This window comes from Stegostoma tigrinum, chromosome 8 (assembly GCF_030684315.1).
Source record: "Stegostoma tigrinum isolate sSteTig4 chromosome 8, sSteTig4.hap1, whole genome shotgun sequence".
In the NCBI taxonomy this organism is placed as follows: Eukaryota; Metazoa; Chordata; class Chondrichthyes; order Orectolobiformes; family Stegostomatidae; genus Stegostoma; species Stegostoma tigrinum.
In genome coordinates this window covers 55,556,907-55,577,126 of record NC_081361.1, presented here as the reverse complement: position 1 = coordinate 55,577,126, position 20,220 = coordinate 55,556,907, and the positions used below count along the sequence as shown (strand labels likewise).

Below are 20,220 nucleotides of genomic sequence, written 5' to 3'. Positions count from 1 at the left end.
GAACCGTTTACTTTGGCTTCCTAAATCTTTGGCTGACAGTTCCTCAGCATTATCAACTCTCATTTGCACATACAACAGATCCTCGCTGACATCTTCTAGTCATTCCTCATCTCCAATTTAATATATCTTGCTTCATACTTTCCTCCAGAACTTGCACCTGGGAAGTAATTGGAAATGCATATTGAATACATCAATTGACAAATCGGAAAGCTCAAAAGAGAGAAGATAGAAAGGAGAGGAAGATTGACGTTTTCAGTTTAGAATTTTAAGAGTTAATTTTTGGATATGCAGCATTCTTTCTGTTCCCTAACCATTGAAGGCAACCTAAGAGTAGGGGGCTTATTACATTAATGATCTCTATCAAAATTTAATGAACTGAACATTGCAACTTACACTTGATGATCAGATAGTGAAATTTGAATTCAATAAACATCTGGAATTATGAGTCTAATGATGATCATTGTTGATTGTCACAAGAAACCCATATGGTTCACTCTTTTAAGGATGGAAATCTGCCATCATTACCTGGTCTGGCCAACATGTGACTCAAGACCTACAGCAAAGTGATTGGCTCTTCACTCTCCTGGGTAGTAAATACTGGCCTAGCCAGCAACACACCTCATGAACGAATAAACAAAAGAGATGCCTGGAAGTGATGTTAGGCTCCTGATATATAGCAGATGGGGATCTAATCTCTGTTCTGGACCGGGATACAAAACTGGGCAGTATGGATCAGAAATTGAACAATACAAGTGGACTCGTAATTACAATGAATACAATCTCTAGTTATAGGAAAAGCTATGGCATTGATCCTGAAACAAAACAAAGGACAGACCTGACGTGTTAAAAAAAAACAGGTTTTTTCCACTTGTGAGAAAAAAATAACCATTATCCATTTGGTGTTCCACTGTATAATGCTCAAGCCATCGTAAGATTAATTCTGATACATTGTGAGGAACACCATGGAGATTTACTAGCATGATAAAATGTCAGAAAATAAATTAGCTCCCTGTAAAAAAAATAATGACTTTTTTTAAAATGTGGTGATGTTGCATCAAATAATTGTTGTATCAGACCCTGTACTGACTAATTTCAGCACTCTTCTTCAGTATTTAATGAGTCTCTATAAATTTCAGTAATAGTTATTGGGAAAATGAATTGATTTATTTCATGGTAACTTTATTGTATAATTGTTCACCTTGAGTGGATTGTTGAGGATGCAATGCAGCAATACTTTCAAACTTATCATCTTTTAAGCTGACAAATTGAAAATGATAACAAAAGTCTTTTCATCTATTTGGGAATGTTCTCTGTCTATAATTGACTAGTTGATTTTGATGGTGTGAAATCAACATTAAAATGATGTATGTCTTGTGCATAAAAATTATATCTTACCGCACAAAATTCGGGATTAAAATCTTTTTTAAAATGATGGATTACAGTGACATAAAATATTCCTAACTGTAAAGCTCATGAGGCCAAAATTGTAACAGTGTGCAAAAGATTGGATTAAATCCTTAGTCCATGTACTTTCTAAATAACATGTCATATCTCTATAATAAAAAGGATATTGTACTCTGCATAACCAGGCACATCTTTTATCTACTTGTGGTGATGAATCTCAATCAAGTAGGCTGTAAAGCACTGTAAGATACATTAATAATAGACAAATGCATGTGTTATTACTCTTGTTTGTGTGCCTAAGTGTATGACAAAATCGCGGTGTACCTTAAGTTCACTTTTTTTTGTACTTGTGAGTGTAAATGATACCTCCAGGAATGTGTGTGTACATGCAAGTATAAAAGATAGCGTGTGTGTGTGTGTGTGTGTGTGTGTGTGTGTGTGTGTGTGTGTGTGCTTGTGAAACAACTCAGTGAGTGCTTGTGTATGTATCTGTGTGAGTTACCCGAGTGATTTTATTACTTGTTTGTGGGATGTGGGCATCCCTGGCAAGGCCAGCATTTATTGCCTATCACTTGAGAAGGTAGTCGTGTCACAACCTTGAACCGTTGCAGACCAAGTGGTGCAGGTGCAGGTTCTTAAGCGTCTTAAGTATTTTTGGAGGCACACTTATTCAGGCAAGTGAAGACTGTTCCATCTTACTCCTAACTTGTGTCTTTTAGATAATGGGCAGGCTTAGGGAGTCACATGAATCCCAAACCCTGATCTGTTCTTGCAGTTAAAGTTTGTATAGGGCTAGTCCTGTTCTGTTTCTGGTAAACAGCAACTCCAGAATGCTAAGATAATAAAACGTGAGGCTGGATGAACACAGCAGGGCAAGCAGCATCTCAGGAGCACAAAAGCTGACGTTTCGGGCCTAGACCCCTCATCAGAGAGGGGGATGGGGAGAGGGAACTGGAATAAATACGGAGAGAGGGGGAGGCGGACCGAAGATGGAGAGTAAAGAAGATAGGTGGAGAGAGTATAGGTGGGGAGGTAGGGAGGGGATAGGTCAGTCCAGGGAAGACGGACAGGTCAAGGAGGTGGGATGAGGTTAGTAGGTAGCTGGGGGTGCGGCTTGGGGTGGGAGGAAGGGATGGGTGAGAGGAAGAACAGGTTAGGGAGGCAGAGACAGGTTGGACTGGTTTTGGGATGCAGTGGGTGGAGGGGAAGAGCTGGGCTGGTTTTGTGGTGCAGTGGGGGGAGGGGACGAACTGGGCTGGTTTAGGGATGCGGTGGGGGAAGGGGAGATTTTGAAACTGGTGAAGTCCACATTGATACCATTAGGCTGCAGGGTTCCCAGGCAGAATATGAGTTGCTGTTCCTGCAACCTTCGGGTGGCATCATTGTAGCACTGCAGGAGGCCCATGATGGACATGTCATCTAGAGAATGGGAGGGGGAGTGGAAATGGTTTGCGACTGGGAGGTACAGTTGTTTGTTGCGAACTGAGCGGAGGTGTTCTGCAAAGCGGTCTCCAAGCCTCCGCTTGGTTTCCCCAATGTAGAGGAAGCCGCACCGGGTACAGTGGATGCAGTATACCACATTGGCAGATGTGCAGGTGAACCTCTGCTTGATGTGGAATGTCATCTTGGGGCCTGGGATAGGGGTGAGGGAGGAGGTGTGGGGGCAAGTGTAGCATTTCCTGCGGTTGCAGGGGAAGGTGCCGGGTGTGGTGGGGTTGGAGGGCAGTGTGGAGCGAACAAGGGAGTCGCGGAGAGAGTGGTCTCTCCGTGGAACTCCAGAATGCTGACTGGTAATTCAGTGATAACCATGCAATCCACTATCAAGGGTAAATGGTTGCATTCTCTCTCTCGATTTGAAGATGGTTGTTGTCTGACACTAGTGTGGTGCAAGTATTATTTGTCAGTTAATGGGTCAAGCGTGATTGTTGTCCAGGTCCTCTTGCACACTGATACAGACCGCTTCAGTATCTGAAGCAGAAAGAATTAACATTGCATAATCATTAGTGAAAATCCTCACTGCTGATCTTATGATAGATAGAAGGTCATTGTGAAGCAGCTGAAGATGACTAGACTTGGGGCATGACTCTGAGGAACTCCTGCAGAGATGTCATGTGCTAACATGAATGATCTCCAACAACCACAACCATTTTCTTTTGGGCTGGATAAAACTTCAAAGAATGGAGGTCTTTTCTCCTGTTCCACATTGAATTCAGGTTTGCCAGGGTTCCCTAATGCCATGTGAAAAGTTCAAAGTTTGTGTGTGGCCGATGTTTGTACACATGATCCTGTGAAACTGTTGTAAGAAATCCGACCTCTAGATGGCGCTAAAAGTACCAATTTGCAGGTTTTTAAAAGGAGGCGCACAAACTGTGTTGACCAGCTCTATGTTAATTTTCTAAATTGCAAAGTCTTAATTTCTGTCTTTCTAAGAGTAAAAAAAATTCTCAATCAATAATTCATTGGTAAATCCAATCAAGTCTGATTAATGTATTGAGTTTTATTTACTTTGATACATTCAATAAAGCCACTGCCCCACTAACTTTGTTATTAAGTGTTAACATAACGTTGCACGATATGCAAAGATAATCAGTGCATGACAAAGAGCTCTGTGTTTCAGCATTCCTGCATATTGCATTACCCATGACTAGATATTTAGTAAGTTATACCAAAGAAGTGCAATCTGATAGCTTTCTATATTTTCTATGAGTAAGAATATTTGTAGTATTTAAAGTATTTTTTATTAGTTTAAATTGTATTTAAAAAACAGCATCTATAAGAATGGTCAATGCATCTGTGTTTAACAGTGTTTTTGTTAATGCGCATGTTCAGAAGGTTGATAGAATCTACTGGGTCATTGTTGCAGAACACAGCCAAAACGTTTATGAGTTTCTACAGGGATAGCTATGGGCTTAACTGGCACATAATGAGTTGGCTCATAATGAATACCAGCCTTTGATTTTATTCTCTCCATTTGGAAACTGAACTCTGAACTCCTGCTTGATTGGTCACTTTGGCCTAGTCTTTCGTTACCCTCCTGGGAGAGGTAACCTGGCAACATCACATGGAGCAGAAAGCGTGCTTAGACTCTGACAGTATTCAGTGAAGGAATGAGATGGTTTGTGCAACACACTGGCCAGCAAGAGAGAGATAGCAGAATTGGGTGACAAGCATATCTCACTAAAATGAGTTTGCTCGGTGGTGCAATCATCCTGTTTATAACCTCAGATGCCACGAAATTCAGGTGACAGGTCATTTCTTTTCAGGTCAGTGTTTACATTCAGTTTTATGATTTATTAAATTGAATTTCTCTTCCACGTTCGTTAGAGTGGATTAACCCATTTTGTTTATACAGCTTCCTGATCTTTACTCTGCAAAAGGAAGTATTGTCATTACATTTGTAATGAACCAGAGAGCAATGGATCTGAAAACATCAATGAAGATTAAAATTATGTGAAAAGGTCACAACATTCTTTGGTAGTTTAGTTTCCTCTGTGCATTTATTTTGAAAATGTTCCATAATTTTGTATAAGGATTTTGTTATTGCTGAAAGGACGACTGACATCTTTGTAAAAACTATTGAAAAATCTACTTTGATCAATTTCTCAATAAGCGACAGAGTAAGATATTAAGTTATATTTTCTTGATGTATCTGCCTCACAGATGATATCACAACAACAAACAAATCTCTGAATATTTCTGTTTTGTTTCATTCAAGTTTGAAGTGGATCACGTCCAACATTTTTTTAACTCTTGAGACTGTTTACAAATTCAATTGTTTAGAATATCCCTTGAAAAATAACCCGACAAGAAACTTTGATCCCATTATAAGTCCCTAAAAATCAATAGTGCGTAATTTTTTTGTGAGCCAACAAAAACTTAATTAAAATTCTTACAAGCCGGCTATTATTTCAGTGTTTAACTTTGTCTAAAGTACTGGAGAAGGCAAAATAGTGCAATTGTAAGGGGGCTGTGTATATATAAATACTATGAGACATTGTGGAAAGTTTATGAATACACATAAAGGCGTATTATTTGCCTTCAATAGGGCATGGTAATCATGGGAGAAGATTTCCTCTGTACACAATGTATAACAAAATTGTAAACCTGGTGCCTCTGTAGGCGTCTTTGATTCTGGTGCACAGAGGAAATATGTCCTTCGTTTCTCAAGACTGTAACGTAAGCCCGAACTGAAGCATGACCTCCTAATGCACTTTTAGAAGGATCTTATTATGATTTGGTAACATTTCCAATACTATATTCTTCCCTTTGTTTCTTGTTCTTAATTTACCTTCGATTGTCATCACTAGTTGGCTGACTCTGTTTGTTAAATATGCATGTAATACTTGTATATCAATTACTTAAAATACTAATTAAGAACACTTTGTAGATCACCTCTAAGAATGCAGTGAGCAGAAAGAAAAAGAAGGAACGGTGCTGGACCAGTACCAGTTGTATTGTGACCTACATTCTTACTAAATTATGGCAAGAAATAGAAATCAATGTTGTATAATGTGGTGCATGAAAGAGGTCAAATGAAACTCTGTATAGTAACATTCATGTTTCAAAGTGAGTTTCTGTCAACAAACATACATGAGTTATAGACCATATTTCAGAGCTCTTTATTTGTTCTTTTAACACTTTTGGATCTTTGTTTATAATAACTTACATGTAAACATATAAATTAATGTTTTTTGTGTAGTTCCTTTGCTTTACTGAAGGTGCTGGTTTTGGGAAGGTTGGCATGGATGAGGCAGTAGTGGTGACAGGGAGGCTTTAGTGCAGCATGTGATTGCAGGGTGCAGAGGGGAGTTTCATTTTCTGCCGAAAATGAGTACGAAGTCTGGAGAGAGTCAGTTCATGTGATTGAAGTTGGCACTAGATTGCTGCACCATTTTCAGTTTCGTACTTCAGTTCCGTACAGCCAGCTGGATTGTGGCGTAATGAAGAACAGTCCGCTGTCCTGTACTGAGTTAGCTAGCAGATGACGTTATGGCAGGAATGTATGGGGCAAGGAAAGCTCAGAGCAGGGTACAGCCTTCAGGATAAAAATCATCTGTTGCAAATAATCAAAATATGTCATTTGTGTGTGGAAGTTGCAACTGAGCAGTGGGTCCCTGATTTGCATATTTTAAAAGCCTCTCGCTGAAACAGGCAGGCATGCTGTTGGCCATTCCTGTCTTCCTGCATATTGTATGAGGAGGACATTAGCTGAGGCTAACCCCAGATTCCCCTTTACTTTCTTTTAAATGAGAAGTCGGCAATTGACAGTTAGAAATTGCCCCTGCTGACTTGTGCTGGATGACATTTCCACCAGTTCCAAATGTCCTCTTCCCTCAATTAGTTATTGAAACATGAGACCAAGTATAAAATTGGCAAGCTCTTTCAGCAGGTGTGGCATCATGACAAAACTCAATACTGTTCACAGCTGACACATGTATTTCAACATGTATCACTATCACACAGTCCGGTGTGGGAACCTTGGCAGTTTCTTTCCCTTTCCACAACAGTAATATATGTATCACCATCCTTGGCTCTGCTAACTCAGTGAAAACTATAAGATAGATTTCCCCAGGCCTGTGGTGATGAACTGGAAAACAGGAGGCACGTAAAACGACAGTGGAAGGCATTAGCAAAGTGGCATGTTGCCATTCATGAAACACTGAACACCACAACCACTGAATGAGGGGCTGGTTAGCTCAAGAGACTGTAAAGGTGGTTTGCAAAGCAGACTGATGCCAACAGCTCAATCCGTTAATATTGGGGGAAGATACTGTCACATGGAGAGCCTACTGGCTAATCGCTGGTAACCTCCGAGTGAGTTGTTGGAGTGGAGACACATTTTCATGTCTGCTCCATAATGGAGTATAGAGAGGCTTCTCTGTGTTGATGGCCATCCCTGTCATTACAACACTGCCAGTGAGCAGTATGCCCTGATAGCCCACCTGCCTGGCTGCAACACCGTACTCAAACAAACTTACCTTCTCTTTGAAGGCTGTTGATCTTCCTCTTGCAGCCTGAGCAGTGGCCATCCTCTCCTGGATAATGAAATGTGGGGCTGGATGAACACAGCAGGCCCAGCAGCATCTCAGGAGCACAAAAGCTGACGTTTCGGGCCTAGACCCTAGGCCCGAAACGTCAGCTTTTGTGCTCCTGCGATGCTGCTGGGCCTGCTGTGTTCATCCAGCCTCACATTTCATTATCTTGGATTCTCCAGCATCTGCAGTTCCCATTATCACTCGCCATCCTCACCTGTTCAGTTTAGCTGCGCACTGAGTCATCTGAAAAAATATGAAATAGTCATTTTAATTGTGAACAAACTTGACATTTAAACAAGTTCCATTGACAGAATTGTGATTTCTTTTCTTTTAGACACAGAATCATGCAGTACAGAAACAGGTCATTTGGCCTATCATGTCTATGCCAACAAACACCAAACCACAGTAACTTCATTTACTTGCATTGGACCCATAGCCTACTATGCCTTTGCATTTTAAGTGCTTAAATATTGTCAGAGAACTTGCCTCCACCACGTGTTCCATATTTTACAACCCCCTGCAGGAAAACTTTTTTTCTCCGATCTCCTCCAAATCAGTTAAACTAACTCCTTAAACTAGGCTTGGACATGAACAAAATGTTCTCATGATCTATCCTGTCTATGCCTCTCATAATTTAATATACCTCAATCAGATCTCCCTTTCAGCCTCCTTTGCTAGAAAACAAACCCAGCCTATCCAGTCTCTCCTCATAACTGAGACTTTTCATTCCAGCCAACATTCCAGTGAACCTCTTCTGTACCCTCTCCAGTGCAAGTGTGCCCTTCCGATAGTGTGCAAATAGAACCCCACACAGTATTCCATCTGTGGTCTAAACAATATTTTATAACAAGACTTCCTTGCTCCTATATTCAACACCCTGACTAACATAGGCTCGCTTCCTGTATGTCTCATTCACCACCCTGCCTACCTGTGCTGATACCTTTTAGAGATCTATGGACTTGTATCACAAGATCCCTTTGTTCCTCAGTACTGTCAAGGGACCTTGCATTCATTGTGTATATTCTTCCCTTAACAGACCTCCAAAAATGTATCTTTTTAGGATTGCATTCCATCTGTCACTGGTCTGCACAATTTACCAGCTGATCAATATCAGTCAATGGCCTGAGATCATTCTCTTCGTTATCAACAAAACTATCAATTTTAATGTCATCTACAAACTTACTAATTATATCTTCAACGTTCACATTCAAGTTGTTAATGTACATAACAAACAGCAAGGGTCACAGCGTTGATCCCTGTGGTACACCACAGGTCACAGACTTCCAAATGAAAAAAAACTTTCATCGTCACCTTTTGCCTCCTATTTACAAACCAATCATGGATCCAGTTTGCCAACTTTCCTTGGTTCCTATCAGCTCCTACCTTTTGGACCAGCCTTCCATCTGAGACCTTGTCAAAAGCCTATCCGAAGTCCATGTGAATCAAATCAACTGCACTACCTTCATCAATATATTTAGTCAGCTTTTCAAAACAACTTAATCAGTCAGACAGGATCTGCCTCTATGCTGACTATCCCTGGTCAATGATGATGGGAACTGCAGATGCTGGAGAATCCAAGATAACAAAGTGTGGAGCTGGATGAACACAGCAGGCCAAGCAGCATCTCAGGAGCACAAAAGCTGACGTTTCAGGCCTAGACCTCTCTGATGAAGGGTCTAGGCCCAAAACGTCAGCTTTTGTGCTCCTGAGATGCTGCTTGGCCTGCTGTGTTCATCCAGCTCCACACTTTGTTATCCCTGGTCAATGCCTGACTTTCCAAGTATTGATTAATCTGTCCCTCAGATCCTTTTTTCCAATAATTTCCCTACTACTGACGTCAGACTAGTTGCAAATAATTGGCCTATCTCTGCTATCCTTTTTGGAATAATGGAATCACTTTAACTATCCTCCAGTGATCTGGCAATTGACCTGTGGCAAAAATATTGATTTATGTGCTTTAATGCCCTCTGACACGTAATTTCTCCTTGTTAATCTTAACATGTCATAGAGTCTTACAGTATGGAACAGACCATGCTGACCAAGTTACCCAAACTTAATTAATTAATTAGTCCCACTTGCCTGTGTTTGGCCCATACTCCCCTAAACCTTTCCTATTCATATACTTGTCTGAATGTCTATTAAATGTTGTAACTGTAACTGCATCTACCATTTCTTCTGGTGCTTTATTCCACATACAAAGAAAGAACAAAGAACAATATAGCACAGGAACAGGCCCCTCTGCCCATCAACCATGCACCAATTCCTAATGCTTATTTAGACTGCTGCTTTTTGCCTATGTGCAGTTTCCATCTCCCTGTTCACCTCCCATTCATGTGTCTTTCAAGAAACGCCTTAAATGTTGCTAAAGTGCTCGCTTCCACTACCTCCACTGGCAGGGCGTTCCAGGCACCCACCACCCTCTGTGTCAAAAATTCTCCCTGCACTTCTCCCCTCAACTTTGCCCCGCTCACCTCAAACTATACCCTCTTGTTGTCAATCTTTCCAACCTGGGTAAAAGCCTCTGACTATACACCCTATCTATGCCTCCCATAGTTTTGTAGACCTCTTTCAGTTCATTCCTCAGTCCCTGATTTTTCCATGAAAAACAATACAAGTTGATCCAACCTCTCCTCATGACTCAACCCCTCCAGACCAGGCAACATCTTGATAAGCCTTCACTGCAACCTCTCCAAAGCATCTATGTACTTCTGATAGTGTGGTGACCAGAACTGCATGCAATATTCCAAATGTAGCCTAACTAAAGTTTTAGACAGTTGTGACATATCTTGCCAACTTTTATATTTGCTGCCCTACCCGATGAAGGCAAGCATGCTGTATGCCTTCTTGACCACCTTATCCACCTGTGTTGCTATTATCCACCTGTGTTGCCATTTTCCTAGAACCTCACCACCCCAGCTGAATTCCCTGCTACAATGTCTTACTCCTTTTTGACCACTGATGAAATGTATGCATTTAAGACCTCACCTACAATCTCTGAATTCAGGCATAGCTTGTCTGTTTAGTTTCTAATAGGTCCCACCAACGTAATCATCCATTTTTTTTATCTCTAAGCTCTACCCAGGTGGTCTCATTTGAAGACCTTTCTCAGATACCCTCCCTCATGACTCCCATATTGGTCTCCTTTATCAATAATACATTGACCCCACTTCTTTTACATTACCCACATTACACCTTAAAATATCTGTACCCTGAAAGTTGAGCTGCCAGCCCTGTCCTTTCTTCAACCATACCTCAGTGATTGCAACAATATCATATTCCCAAATACTGATCAATGCTCTAAGTTCATCCATCTCGTTACTGTCCTGCCTTTTCCCAATTTACAGTAAATCGCACACAAAACATCAAATAGGGTAGTAATAGATAACACAGTGTGGAGCTGGGGTTATAATTATCTCAGACTCTAGCAATAGCAGTTCTTACTGCCCCCATCAAATAGGCTAGTGTTCTGTGTGTCTAGGTATAATGTCAATGTCATGTTTCTAAACAACAACTCTGCCCACATCTTCCCTTTTTTTGCCTTAACCTATGCTGTATATCCTTTGACATTGAAACTAAATTAGGGAGCTCCATCCTTGTTCTTTGTGAGAACATCTGTTCCAAACCTTCTCCTTCATTCCTCTTTGAAAGTTTCCCACTGTTCTGATGCTGATTTACCTTCGAGTACCTGTTTCCAGGCCCATTTTGCCAAATCACATCTTGCTGGATGAAACTCGCTGCTAATCCCTTGAAAAGGAAAGATCCAAAACAGGTTTCTTACGCAGACAGCTGTCTTTTCTGCCATTGTGTTCACAGTCTGAGAGAACTCCCAAGGAATTATTGTTCAGTTTGTAGTGCATTTGAAATCTGACCCTTTGAAGTTTCCTTGGCACATTGTCAGATGTGATAATCCAAGCATTTCTTGCCGAACTGCCACTGAAATTACACCTGCAGTCATTTTGGCTGTACAAACCTCTTTTTAAAAGCAGATGTTGGAAATAAAGCTCAATACATCCATGGATGATCTGAAATTATGATTCATGGTCATGATACTACCCTTCGAATTAAACTCTCCCCAGAAACACCAACAAATATCCTTATTGATCAAAGTATTAGTCCCATCCTTACTGAGGTGGGACTCATTCAGTTTGGACAGTTCCCACCTACCCCATAAATAGACACAATGACCCAAGAATCTAAAGCTGTCCCTCTCTTGAATCATTTCTTCAGCCAGGGATTCATCATTCACTATTCTTCTGTTTCTGAACTCAATGTAGTTTGGCACAAGGAATCATTTGGAGATTACTACCTTTGAGGCCTGATTTTAAATTCTACGCTGGCTCCCTAAAATCTGTGGCAGAACCTTGCACCTCTTTCTATCTGTGATATTCATATACCCTCCTGCTGTGAGAGTCCCTGCACCCCAAGGACTGCAATGGTTCAAGTAGGCAGGTTATCACAACCTTCTCGAGGGAAGTTTGGAATCGGCAATAAGTCCTTGCCTAGCCAGAGATGCACACCTCCCATGAACAAAGAAAAAAACAGGTTTAAATTTGTAAGTTAAATTTCAAAAAGCTCAGCTAGAGCTAGAACAGTTCCAGTGGTCGCTGGCTCCATTTAACTGGCAATTCTTCATACTTCAGACAAAGCAATGATTGTGCCTGCCTCCTTGTCACTGGAGCACATCACAAACAAGTTTAATTGTGTCCTCATGCCACATGTTAATTATCATATCCACTGAATAATCATCAGCAGTAGGAACTCTCGTTGATTTTTCAGCTGCCAAAGCCAAGGAGATTGAGGGAAATAATGTGCAGAATCCGAACCATCTTATCTGAGATCTGCTATTGGAAACTTTTCCACTGATCATATATTTACCCATTTAGACATATGAAAGATTCTACATATCATTAATAAAAAAATTATTTTCATACATTACTTGATCATTGGGCTAGAATTTGGCATATCATTGTATATATTTTAAAAACACACTGAAATAGTCTATGAAATGACATATCCAGTAACCAAAAATTAATGTGGAAGATGTTGATTTGAAAAATGTAAATTCATTTCTGTCTATACATTACTCATACATTCTTCAAACTCCAGATAACTATCGTAAAATTAAAGAGACTGGCTTGGCGTAGAGATCACCAATTGTTTTAAAAAGAACCATTTGCTGTACTTTGATGCTTAATAAATTAAGTTAGCTGAGCTGACTATTCAGCTGTGAAGACAGATCATTTACATTGAGCGTATTCCAAACAGACAGCTATTGAAGTTTTGGAATTCCCTTGGAAGTGGAATTGTTGCTATGGTAAACTTACTTACCTGCCATTCGCAGTGACATCCTTTGAGAACACACAGATGATTAATGAAATGATGATCATATCAATAAGTAGATTTGCTGCAGATGTGACTGATGCAGCTACGCCATGATCTTAATCAGACATGCATACCTTTGAAAATGTATTGGGTCAAAATGGAAAGAAAGCAAAAATATCAAGGTTAAATCAAATCCCTCAGTATTAATGTGACAAAAATTGAATTGGGGTTTGTAGACGCTTATAAAAATTCAAACTCATTCTGAAAGTGTGAAAATATTGTTGAGCTACCAGCCTGAGACAAGGCTCCAATTGATTGATGGATTTCAGATTTCCAAATGGATCAGCCTAGCCACCAGGCATTTCCCTTGGGCATTGCTATACGGAATGTCTGAGGTCTATTTGACAAACATCAAAAGAAGCAGATAGTCCTGCTTCCTTTTATACCAACGATGAAGTTTGTAGTTTGTAAATTGTAGCATGCTGGGTCTGTGATTTGCCCAACTTCACACTGAGAGCAGACACTCTAAACAGCAGGAATCACATTGAAATTGAGTTCATTCACTGACCTGTAGTGTTGTTGATTCTAAGCTATATTTATTCAAATCAGACTTTTTTTTCAGGAAATACAACTCTCAACTACCTGAGTAACAACATTTTTGAATTTCAATTGAAAGGAGTTAACAAAATGAACACAACCATGGCAAAAGTTGTAAGGGAAGAAAAATTAAGATTACAAAGTTAGCATTTGTGAATAAGTCATTCAGGAAGATCGTTGAAGTGGGCTGTCCTAAGAGATTCAAGGAGTGTTTAGAAGACAAAATATATTGAGCGATATAAAACATAGAACATTACAGCACAGTACAGGCCCTTCAGCCCTCGATGTTGTGCCGACCTGTCATACCAATCTCAAGCCCATCTAACCTACTATTCCATGTACGTCCATATGCTTGTCCAATGACGACTTAAATGTACCTAAAGTTGGCGAATCTACTATCGTTGCAGGCAAAGCGTTCCATTCCCTTACTACTCTCTGAGTAAAGCAACTACCTCTGACATCTGTCATATATCTTTCATCCCTCAATTTAAAGCTATGCCCCCTCGTGCTCGCCGTCACCATCCTAGGAAAAAGGCTCTCCCTATCCACCCTATCTAACACTCTGATTATTTTATATGTTTCAATTAAGTCACCTCTCAACCTTCTTCTCTCTAATGAAAACAGCCTCAAGTCTCTCAGCCTTTCCTCGTAAGACCTTCCCTCCATACCAGGTAACATCCTAGTAAATCTCCTCTGCACCCTTTCCAAAGCTTCCACATCCTCCTTATAATGCAGTGACCAGAAGTGTACACAATACTCCAAGTGCGGCCGCACCAGAGTTTTGTACAGCTTCACCATAACCTCTTGGTTCCGGAACTCGATCCCTCTATTAATAAAAGCTAAAACACTGTATGCCTTCTTAACAGCCCTGTCAACCTGGGTGGCAACTTTCAAGGATCTGTGTACATGGACACCGAGATCTCTCTGCTCATCTACACTACCAAGAATCTTACCACTAGCCCTGTACTTTGTCTTCCAGTTACTCCTACCAAAGTGCATCACCTCACACTTGTCTGCATTAAACTCCATTTGCCACCTGTCAGCCCAGCTCTGCAGCTTATCTATGCCTCTCTGCAACCTACAGCATCCTTCGTCACTATCTACAACTCCACCGACCTTAGTGTCGTTTGCAAATTTACTAACCCATCCTTCTACACCCTCATCCGGGTCATTTATGAAAATGACAAACAGCAGTGGACCTAACACCGACCCTTGCAGTGCACCACTAGTAGCTGGTCTCCAGGATGAACATTTCCCATCAACTACCACCCTCTGTCTTCTTTCAGCAAGCCAATTTCTGATCCAAACTGCTATATCTCCCATTATTCCATTCCTCTGCATTTTGTACAATAGCCTATTGTGGGGAACGTTATCGAACGCCTTGCTGAAATCCATGTACACCACATCGACCGGTTTACTCTCATCAACCTGTTTGGTCACCTTCTCAAAGAACTCAATAAGGTTTGCGAGGCATGACCTTCCCTTCACAAAACCGTGCTGACTATCCCTAAATCAATTTATTCTTTTCTAGATGATTATAAATCCTATCCCTTATAACCTTTCCCAACACTTTACCATCAACTGAGGTAAGGCTCACTGGTCTATAATTACCAGTGTTGTCTCTACTCCCCTTCTTGAACAGGGGAACCACATTTTCTGTCCTCCAGTCATCTGGCACTATTCCTGTAGACAATGACGAGTTAAAGATCAATGCCAAACGCTCGGCAATCTCCTCCCTGGCTTCCCAGAGGATCCGAGGATAAATCCCATCCGGCCCAGGGGACTTATCTATCTTCACCCTCTGTAGGATTTCTAATACCTCTTCCTTCTGAACCTCAATCCCACCTAGTCTCGTAGCCTGTATTTCAGTATTCTCCTCGACAACATTGTCGTTTTCTAGAGTGAATACTGTTGAAGAATATTCATTTAGCACTTCCCCTATCTCATCTGACTCCACACACAACTTATCACTACTATCCTTGATTGGGCCTAATCTTACTTTCGTCATTCTTTTATTCCTTAATTACCTATAGAAAACCTTAGGGTTTACCCTGATCCTATCCACCAACAACTTCTCATGTCTCCTCCTGGCTCTTCTGAGCTGTCTCTTTAGGTCTTTCCTGGCTACCTCGTAGCCCTCAAGTGCCCTAACTGAGCCTTCACATCTCATCCTAACATATGGTGCAAAGGTAGCAGAGATCTAAATAAAATGTGAACTTTTGAGGTCTTATAAATTTGTTTTCTTCATACAATTCCATGAACATGATAGACAATTATTTTATGTAGTATCAAAATAATTAGTAATAGACCTTTCATGAGATATTTAATGGATTTAAATTTGCCATGATGGTTTGTTAGACGATTGTGGTCATGGGAAGCATATCTTTCGAAATCACCAGCTACATTTTCTCAAGTTACACCACCACCTGTGAGCACAGCCACCAATGGGAAAGCCAAAATCATGAAATCGTGAAAGTACTCACGTTCATCGTAGCTTGATGTAATATCAAGTTTTTCTTTTGAGAATTGCAGTATTTCAAACTGATGTGTCTCTTTTCCTCAGATTTTTCTATCCCTTGTTCTGAAGTTAACCTAAATGCAAATCAACAATGGTCTTCTCATATGAATTTTGAAGGTATTTTACCTCCATGTTTATCATTTGTAAACATTTATTTAAAACTTCTGCAGCATCAGTTATGAATGTGACAAGTAGGGTAGCATAGAGGTAGTTTTACCAATCTAGTTATCCAGAGGCCCAGATTAAAACTCCAAAGTCATAAATTCAAAACCTTTAGCTTGGCAGTTTAGGGAATTTCAGTTCAATTAATGAACATTTTGGCAAGAAAAGCCAGTGCCAGTAATGAATATCATGAACTGACTGATTATCATAAACTTATCTAATTCACTGTTGTCCTACAGGAGTGTAAATCAGCTGTCCTTACCTGATCTGACTTACATACAACTCCATAAATGTGGCTGACTCTTAACTACCATGTGAAATGGCTCGTGCTCATTAAACCATAGCTGAGAGGCAAATTCCAAAACTTCCCCATCATCATAGTTAATGTTTTGAGTCAAAGACAATGCTTCTTCAGAACTAAAGGAGAGTGGAAAAGTGATAGGCCATATGTCATCAAAAGTGGCTGGAGAAGAAAGGGATAAAAACAAAAGTCTGGGATTGGTTAAAGGGCTTGAGTGATTAAGTGACAAAGATACCAATGAGTAAAAGAAAAAGGGTGGAGTAAACTATGCAAACCAGAAGAGATTCTACTTTCTAAAAGTCCGATTTATTTGTGAAGAATCTTGCAAATCTACTCTTATTTCCCACAGAGCACTTATGACTATTATTTTGTGGAATTCATAGCTTCCAGAGCTTTTTAAGGCCCTTGCCAAAATTAATGGTTGGTTCCTACATGAGAATGTTTATTCCGTCCAGAATTTATTGACACCAGTGCGGCATCTTCCCTGTATAGCCGAAAAGTGATACAATGCACCCACATCTCCACCAGAACAATCACGAACAGACTATCGCACGTTGAAAATGCATATCCACTGCCTTGAAAGGCCCAGAGAGGCTCTGCAGTACACACCACACAGTGTTCAATGAATTGTCATATGTTGTGCACTGCACAATGTGGCCATGCGTGCTTCAGAGTGCCCCTTGTGCAGCAGAATTGGCATCTGTTCAGAACGTTTAAGATACCCTGCTTCACATACCCTGCTTTACTACCAACGCTCTACAGTAATTCACAAAGATTCTTCCAACAGCACCTTCCAAACTGATGACCTGTACCACCTAGAAGGACAAGGGCAGAAGATGCATAGGAATGCTGCCACCTGCAAGCTCCTCTCCAAGCTACGTGCTATACTGACTTGGAATTATATCACTATTTCTTCACTGTTGCTGAGTTAAAATCCTGGAACTCCCCTTCCTTACAGCATTGTGGGGTGCCTCGCGCCCAAGGACTACAGTGGTTTTAGAAAGAAGCTCCTTACTGTCATCTCCAGTGCAATTAGGGAAAGGCAATAAATGATGGCCTAGCCAACAACAGCCTGTCCCATGAACCAAGTTTTTAGAAAATAATGTGTTCTTATTTTGCTGCTTGCCAATGTAGCCTTGCTATCAACTATAGCTTGGCCTCCCTGTTTCCCCGGTGAGGACATTGACATTGGTATATCACTGCTCATCGTTGTCCTTTCCTTCTGATTATAGGTGTTTTTGTGTGCAGGAGAAAATAGAGATCTAGTGACTTGGCAAATGCCACCTGACCTCCTTTTCTGCATCCTTTCTCATCACCGATACTGACCCAATGATGTGTTAGTTTCTATCTGATTGTTCACTCAAGCAGAACTTGCTTTGGCTACACACTTTAGTCTCAGGTCCTTTCCACTCCTAAGGCTGATGATGCATTCACTTGCTCAGTCCAGGCGCATACTTGTACAAATATGTATACAGCCTAGTGTTACCAGTAGGAACAATCCCATGCTATTATACTGCTGATCTAGGCCCATTGGCCCGTTTCTGGCCCTGCACTCATGATCTTGATCTTGCGTGCATCCCATTTTTGCTAATCTTCTTTCCAATCTCTGTCCAGGCTGTTTACATCAGGCAGAATGTTCATGGCTGAAGAAGAATACCTTCCACCATTCCTTGATAGCCTGGAGGAGAATTTGTAAGACTATGGAACTGGTCTTTGTGTTTGCACTGACACCTATAATAATATCTGTGAAGGCCTTGGGTGTGACTTGGGGTGGAGTGAGTGCTAGGTCCCCAGGACAATAGATTTTAATGAAGAGAAGGTTTGGTGGGTTAAGTGCTTGAACAAGGTCTGAATTTATGGAGGGTTATGAAGAGTTGTGAAACAAATTGACCAAACTACAGAATGAATGGAGGTCAGTATGAAGTCTTGATGTAGATCCTCCCAACTTGACCAGTCAGTTCCTCTATAGCTTGCCTGGGTCAAAGATCCTCCGATTGAAATCTGGCTCACCACATAATTGCATGTGTTTCATATGCCTGCAATTGGCCCTTTAAATTTTCACATGAATTTCATGGCTTCTGGTTCCCACATGATGCAGAAGTGGCACCTACTTACAGTTCCTTCAGTGGGAATGCTGCACAATTGTTTGCATCCAGCTCAGAATTTCAATGTATGCATTAATTATGAAAGAAATAAAAATAACACATCTTAAAAAAATGACTACAAGTAATTACATCAAGAGGAGAAAATTGAAATAGTGATTTATTTTGTCAATTGGCATTTTATAAGAATACAACAGTTAATCATTCACATGGTTACCAGGACCCTTATGGCACAGTGATAGGGTCTCTTCTCCTGCTGGAGGCTTGGGTTCAAGTCCTACCTGCTCCAGGGCTGGGTAATAATATTTCCAAACAAGTTGATTAGGAAAAAAAAACATCAAATGCTCTTGTGGTGCAGTGACAGAGTCCATTTTCTGAATTAAGAGGCCTGGATTCAAATTCCACTCGCTGTAGAGTTGTGAAATAACATCCCTAAGCAGGCTGATTATAAAAATATCTTTGTTAGCTGTGTTGTTCCAATAAAGAAGAAATTTATTAATCCTATTAATCTAAAATTAGCAGCTTTCAGTTCAGATGTGTAATACTTCTGATTTTCTATTCCATCTTAACTAAATTATTTTTCTGATTCTTGAATAGGACAGGATATTCATTTATGTTACAGTCGTGAACTTGCATGCACAGCGTTGCAGATGTAATTCACTTACTAATATATAGAGACATTTTTGCAGAACAGGGACCAGGAAATTTTGCAAATTCATAATAGCCATGCAGCTAAATTGCTGTGTCACAAATGGAAATTGCAAAGAGTTTAGCAATCTAGCTGTGATGGTTGATAATGGTTCATCCTTAATGGCGCCACCATAATGAGAACAGAAATTCCAATTTAACCACAAGGCTATCTAATTACATATTAAGCTTTCAGATTGTTTTGAATTTCCTTTTGACATGATGCTACTCAAAGGTTAATGCATTTTACAGACAATGAATTTAATTTCTTCTCACAGTAGCCAATTTGCCCATGTTATTATTTTACAAGACAACATATTAGTGAGACAACATCGACCTGATTAAGTTTTGCTCACAGACAATAAAAACAGAAGTGAATCCTTACTTCATTGCCATTCCAAGGCTGTTACAGCTCCCCTTTATTTGTTATGCTTCACAGTCAGGATCTGAGTCAAAGGAGATTCTTTTAAATGTGTCAAAAAGTTACATTAATAGAAACCAGTGTTGTACCCGGCAAAGTGTGTTTTTCTCTGCTCCACTACAGGTTCTGACCTCAATGTACTGCTGCTCATGCAAAATTGAAGTCTCTTTGCCAAGAAGATGTTTGCGGCATCCAGCAGGCAACTGCAACCTAGCCATCTTGTGTGACTAAGGCCTAAGGCCTAATACCATGTCAGGCTAAGCTTTCCTTGCTTGTGAAGGATCGCAGCGTGATGTTTAGCAGACCAGCAGGAACCAAGTGGTAGGCAAAAATATTGAAATATTATTGGGAATCTGCAAAATTTTTCACAGTTATTCAACCCAATGGCAACATCATGCTTTTGTTGGAATTACATTCCATTCTTTCACGTGATGTTCCAGCATGTTCTGACTGAAACTATGACAGCTGTTATCCTATTTGCAGCCAAAACAAATGCAATACAGTGTATTTAGCATAAATAGTCACCTGTGTATTATGCTAGCTATGCATCACATTTATTAGTATTACATTTGTACACTATACTTAAATAAAATTGACATGTTAAAATAATCCTAATTCTATTATGTACTTGATTATCTCCATAAATTTTTAGGAAAATACTACTCAGATAC

General features: G+C 40.3%; 1 protein-coding gene across 1 annotated transcript in view; it reads left to right on the top strand.

Annotated features, from left to right (window-relative positions):
• The first annotated feature begins 4,441 nt into the window (after positions 1 to 4,441).
• The window catches only part of dab1a (DAB adaptor protein 1a), a 400,410-nt gene continuing 384,631 nt past the window's right edge, over positions 4,442 to 20,220 (top strand). The window contains exon 1 of the mRNA XM_059647688.1: positions 4,442 to 4,667. The gene's annotated coding sequence lies outside the window, so the exon portion shown is untranslated. The remainder of the gene's footprint in view (positions 4,668 to 20,220) is intronic.